Source organism: Thalia democratica, chromosome 3, assembly GCF_965202585.1.
Source record: "Thalia democratica chromosome 3, ktThaDemo2.hap1.1, whole genome shotgun sequence".
Lineage (NCBI taxonomy): Eukaryota > Metazoa > Chordata > Thaliacea > Salpida > Salpidae > Thalia > Thalia democratica.
The window spans coordinates 85,705,570-85,712,554 of record NC_139167.1 but is presented as its reverse complement, the minus strand read 5'-3'; positions in this window follow the sequence as shown (position 1 = coordinate 85,712,554).

The window sequence follows — 6,985 nt, the reverse complement described above, 5'->3', positions numbered from 1 at the left end:
AAAATCAATAAAAACATAAAAATTTGTTAAGTAGCAAATAAAACTCATGACAATTAAAACGTATGCTTACTTGACAATAACTTGTTTACGAATACTGCAAAATGTTAGTTTTTTACGATTTACTTTACATGCATTATTGCTAAACTTTGTACTCTTTGATTGAAGATTTAGTAACTAAAGTATCTTCTTATGAAATCAAAAACCGAAAATCCCTTCTAAACTAACATTTTTAAGTTTCTTAGCCCCAAATGGTTTTCAATACAGTCTGGCCCTCGTCTCACAAGTATAGTGCCGTACTGTCAACATCAGCATTACAAATTCTTTGTAAAATTTCGTTACATGATCTTTACAAAACAAAACTGTAAGAGTTTGTGACAGCATATTTATAATTGGATTTTTAGTATTTGTGCACTGAAAAAAAGACTATTTTGTAGTATGTTTTGTTTTGTTACATCTCAGCTGAATTTTTTCTCAAATTAGCCCATACAAAATGTTTATTTAAAACTGATAATTATACTCATCTACTATGAGAATGATATCTACACTGTCAATAAACAATGTGGTTGGTTTAAAAAATGTATACTAGTTGTTATGGTATGCATTTGTATATGATCTTCTGTTATTTATGAATGCTGAGTGTGACATAATCAGTCAACCAGAAAACATGTTTTTCAGTCAATGTTTTCATTATAATGAATTACAGTTTTTGTATAAGAAGTAGAGACTAAAAATTGGTTTTTGAAATTTAATAAAAAACTGCATGAAAATTTATTAGTCTATTTTCATGTTTCAAGTTTAAAAATGTTTGATAAAATATTATTTTTTTTTTAGAGTTCTTAAAACACTTTATAGTAAACATCAATTATATTTTTTAAGTGTTTTTTACTTAAACCTAAATTGTTGTTAAGTCATGTTTATCCCAAGTTATTTTTATAAGTAAATTTTATTCTTGAAATAGTGTTATTATAACAGTGTCTTTTGGTTCTTTATATAAAAGACACATTGTTGAACCTGTCTTCTCTGAATAATATAAATTAGACTTAAATAGCATTTAGTAACTGTAAGGTAATATTTATCTAGCTTAGGATTATTTTTATAATCAGTAGTACCTATAAATTAAGTGTACCTACATCTATACCTCACATAGTCAAAATTGACAGTCTTTCAGGAATATATAGAAGTATTATCAGTAAAAATAAGAAAAGTGAAAAATTTTATTTCAAATCAAAAAATTGACAATTTTTTTAGTCATTTTATTTTAGTTAACATTCTAATAAAAAACTTCTTATTAAGACCATTGTATTCAGTGTTTTATGGTGTAAATTTTGAAAAGTTATTTATTGATAAATCAGTCCTTAAGTTTAGTGATGACCATCTAATAATTATTTTAAAGTGGTTTTTCCTTGAATAAGTATGATTAGAATAACATGACATTTGAAACTCAAACTTTTTCAAAATTTTCATGTTGTAAAAAAATTCGTAAAACTTTAAAATTCTGAAATTAATATATGTTTGAAAAAAATTTAAACTAGTTAGTAGATATTATAAAAATCTACAAACTAGTTTTTGGAATAAATTTTAATAACTTTTTAAAATAAAAAAATTTAGAAGTTTACAAAAAATAAAACTACTTGTAGATGTTAAAAGTACTAAATTATTTTTTTTTATATACATTACTTTTTTAGGTGTAACCCATGAAATGCTTTTTTAGAAATTTTAACTATCGTAATTTGAATTATTTTAATTTGAATTTTAGTGTATTAACAAAAATTTTAACCCATGTATGTTTGTATTAACAAATATTATCAATAAAACTTATGAAAAAAAGGTTTTTAAATAAAAGCACAAAGCAATTGATATTTTTGTTAAATTAACTTTTGTAACTCTGTTTGATACTTAGATTAGGATAAGTCAGGCTAAAACTTTTGAAAAACTCAGGCCAACTACTGCTAATTTTTATATATTTTTTAATTCTCAATCTACATTTTACTCTTTTTTTTTTGTATTTGTTTTTTTTTTTTTTTGTTCACGTTTTTAAATACTTGAGTTTGGTTTAGATAAATTTGAATAAATTTAGGTTTAAAAAACTCTTTTAGTTGAATTTTTTTTTTTAATCAGACTTGTTTTTACTCACTCAGTTAGAAATTTGTGATTTAAAGACTGGCAATCCTTTTTTGTTAAGTATGGTTTGAAAAATTTTCTAAAGATGTTAAGTGCTAATAAACTTGTTTTATCTTATTTAAAATTTATTATCAGGGTGTTTATTTAATCCTGACTGCTTGAAAAACTATGAAAGTGAAAATTTGTGCATAAATATTTTAGAAAAGTCTGAAATTTTTAAGTTTTGTAAAAAATTAGAAAATAAGTACTTTGTACTTTGAATCAGAATAAAAAAATTAACTAAAAATCCTAAAATTTTTAACTTTTGTGCTACTTTAACATTCTAAGTAATAAAAATCAGACTGAATAAATCCAATAATTAAACACAAAAATAATCAATATATTGTTTTTTCTATTTTATTTACTATAAAATATTTTTAAGTACTATTAAGTTTTTTTTTATCTAACTATGTGCTGTTAATTACAATAGTTACACTTAAATAACATTTTACTCCAAAGATATTTAGAAAACTATATATATTGAAAACTCCTTAACAAGTTTTTTTTTATAGTTTTATTTTAAAATCTTTGAAAAAAGTCTAAAAACGTCAAAAGCTTTTTTTATAAACCTGTGGCTATCCTGAACAGACATGTTAAAAAGCTCTGCTTTGTTTACTCGAGCGTGAAATTACTAACTTAAAACAAACCAAAGTTTATACTCTTCATTGCTGAATTACCATAGTAACTATTAGCATTTTACCAACTCTGATCCTGAACTATACCTTATTTTTAATTTGAACATGAAGAAATAAATAGTTTGAAAAATATTTAGCCAGAATTGCAAAAAAAAAAGTAATTAGCAAATTGATTATTATAGATTTGGAAATTTAACTTCAAATGATACCCTCGAATTAATTTTCTAAATCTAAATATAGTATTTATACGAAATAAGTATAAAAATACTATTAATCGGCCAAGGGTTAACAGAAAAACGTTTATGTTGATTGTTTAAAATGTCATGCTTGAGTAGCTTTTAATAATTTAGTTGACTCATTATACTCTGGCCCAATATAGACTATTACTTGTCTCACCTGGTCAGCCTAATTTTAACGCTGCCGAGCCGTACCTTATATGTTAGAGTCAGTTATTAGTGATTATCTGATCCCAACTTTACAGGATTTTTCATCTTGCAGGCTGTTTCAAAACATTTTATTTCGCAAGATAAATATTTTTGCACGACATTTCAATTTGCAAGATATTTATTTTTTGAGGAAATTTCACTTTGTAGAGTATATCTTTCACATAATATTTGTTTTTGCAACTAAATATTACATTTGATTTTTATGGTTAGCATTTTATCATGTATTGTTAAAAGCTTTAAAACATACTTTATTTCAATAGTGTTTTATAAATTCAAAAAACAGAAAAGAATTCATTTAGGAAAAATAATATAGTTTTACGTTTGAAAAAAAGACAATTTATTACCCATAATGGTTTTAAAAAAATTTTAGTTCTTTTTTTTATTTAGTGTAGCTTGAAATTTTAGCTTGGATAAAACATAATGATTTTTAATGTGTTAAACAGTCTTAATTTATTACAATTTTTAAGAATTTTTGTAACTATTAAAAGAAAAATAGCTTTATTTAAAATTTTATAGTCAAGCAGCTAGATTCTAGATTACTGTTTTTATATGTAACCAAAATATTAAAGAAATAGACTTTATAAAAAACCAACCTTTTTTAAATTTATTACTAGAACTAAAACAAATTTATAGACCTTTTTGTAGTTTCTTTGTTCTTGCAACATATTTTTTTACTATTTTAAAATAATTAGTTTTCTGTATTTTTAAATACTATAAAATAATATCTATAAAAATCAATGAATTTAGATTTCTTTTTGTTTTGACAGAGTAAGAGAGCCTTACCACAGACTGTAAAAAACCAATATAGCTGAAATCTCAATTTTTTTTAATTTATATAAAAAAACAAAGACACTGAATTTATAATTTTGTTTAGTGAACAATATTAAAAATATAGTAAAATATAAACTGTGTTTTTTTAGATATATTGAAAGAACTAAAAGAGAATCAAAATTTCCAATTTTTCTGTGTATTTTAGCAATATTTTTAAAAAATAGCGTAAAGCCTAACGGAAGTTATACAAATGAAATGAAAAAATTTAATAGATATATACTTCTACGTTTTATTAACCTTGACTATTTGTAAAGTTTTAGTTATGAATTGAAGAAATTCGTAGTGTTATACAATTTGTAATTTAATGTTAAATTTTATCATTTACTTGATTATTAAAGTAGAACAAATAAATAAAATATTTTTTAGTGTTTTATTTTTAATTTATTTAATTTTAAACAGTTTAAATAAAATGTATAAAATCGCTCAACGTATTATTGCTGGGTCTTTTTGCCTAGAAACACTTAAATATTTTAAGGACAACAAAAGTACCCTTAAAAGTAAATGTGTTAAAACAAAAAGAATTTTGTTTTCAAGAGGGTGCGACAACATTGAAAAAGCTTTTGAGAATTCAAGTAACGAAACTGATGGTGACAAAATAACTGATGGTGACAAAATAACTGATGGTGACAAAATAACTGTGCACAACTTCAGACAAGGTAGATTGGGTAATTGTGGCATGGTATCTTCAATGTCAACGCTGGCAACCAACAAACAACTGTACGACAAAGTTGTGCCAGCAGGTCAAAATTTCGAAAGAGACTATTTGTCAAGTATTTCGTATTATATTTGTAAAATGTTTAACATGAATACTAAATCAAAAGTCGTGTTCAACCTTTACAAAATGGGAAAACTTCACAAAGTGGAGGTTGACAAATATCTGCCGACTGATGAACACGGATTGATATACTGCAGAAGCTCAAATGACAATTTAGTAGGGCCGTTGCTGGAAAAAGCTCTTGTTAAACTGCATTTCGGTGGAAATTACCAGCTTGCAGACGGTGTTTGTGTAAACCTCATCGCTTCCAGTTTGTCCAACGACTTTTTTGAAGATTTTCATCCTTTTTCAAAAAATATAAACATGGCCATCGATCATGGTGTAAAAACAAAAAGTCAAATGGTGGCCATCATGGAAGAAAGTCCTGATGGCGATTTACACGCTTACACGGTAGTCGATGAAGTCAGCAAAAAAATGGTTAGACTCTACGACCCTAACGGTGAAATCTATTCAGTTGAGAAAAATGCCTTTCTTGAACATCTCTCATTTTTACACATTTGTTATTTTGATAATAAAATCTACGGAATACCGGAAATGAAGAGCTTTGTTGAAATTTGGAGCAATTGGCCGAGGTTTAAAAGAAACAATGAAATTCATTACGTTGATTACGATTTAGTTGTTGAAGAGGATGATACAGAAATTCTCGTAAACATAATTTCAAAACCCAACGGCAAATTAATAAAACAACTTTTCGTTGTTACGAACGACGGTGATGTCGTAGAAAGCTCGGTGGTTGTAAACAAAACGAGAATCCACTACAAGAAAGCGTTGAGGGGAAATTTGAAAAGCGGAAAATACAAAATAGTCGTTGTGCTCGGGAGGTGGCTTCGGTTGAAAAGCTCATGGTATTGCAGGTATTTTTTGCAAAAGGGCGGAGATGAATTTCTATTTCGACTTGCTGCTTCAAAACAGTGCGTGGTTGAAAAATCAACGAAGGATGAAAAAGAAAAGATTGAGAAAGCTCTAAATAAGTGGGATTTTAATATTTTAATAAGCACTCTCTTTTCCAAACACGGTTTTATTAAAATGTATAAATCATTGACTAAATCTGACCTTTTGTGGTGGTTGTAAAAGTACTTTCTGACTATTGGTAATATTTAAGTTTTGCTAATGTTTAAGATTTGCTTAAGTTCGCCACTTTTTCTATTGCTTTTATCATCCTGTAGCTTTTGTTGATAATAATAATTTAAAATACTTGTGAATGTTAAACTAAAATTTTTATTTTATTAGATAAAATTACCCTTAGAGAATTACTTTTACAACATTGAAAAAGTTACAAACAACTGATGCGATACATAATTTTAGTGTGTTAAACTATTTGTGTACAAAAAGCAATGAAGAAACATAGAGTTAATAGAAATGTAATTTTACTGAAATTATCAACATTGCTTACAACGTATTTTTTCTAGTCAGACTTTTTTTTCTCGGGAAAAGTTATTTTTATTTTTTACACTACTAAGTAGAATTTAGAAGAATATATTTATTTTCGTGGGCATGACATAATATTGTACCTAATAAATGACTCGATACCCGAAAGGTATTTTCGTACACCAGGTCATTGGACTAATTTTTTGAGCGCTTTTTTATTGTCTAATAAACGTTATCAAAATAAGGTGATGAATTATCAATTCCCTAATTAACTATTATATCTTTATCTATAATTTTTCTCTGTGATATTATTTATTTAGTCTTATTTGTTTGGCCATTAAAGCTGTTACATTCGGCTGAACAAACGATCATTTTAAGTAGTAATCTAATGAACCAAAGATTCGGACTCGGATTCGGACGAATCCGGCCTTTTTGGACACGGATTACAGTTCAGCCGAGCCCGAATTTCAAAGTGAGATTCGAATTCGGAATTTTTTGTTTTATACATGTATGTAATAATTATTAACATTTTGTTGATAAAATAGTTAGAAAAGTATATACAGGTAGTAACTTTATAAAATAGACTTATCTTAGAAACATATTTAAATAAAGTCCATACCAGACATGTTAAAAAGCTTTGCTTTGTTTACTCGAGCGTGAAATTAATAACTCAAAACAAACCAAATTTTATACGCTTCATTGCTGAATTACCATAGTAATAATTAGCATTTTAACAAGTCTGGTCCATACAATTTCATGATCCCGAAAAA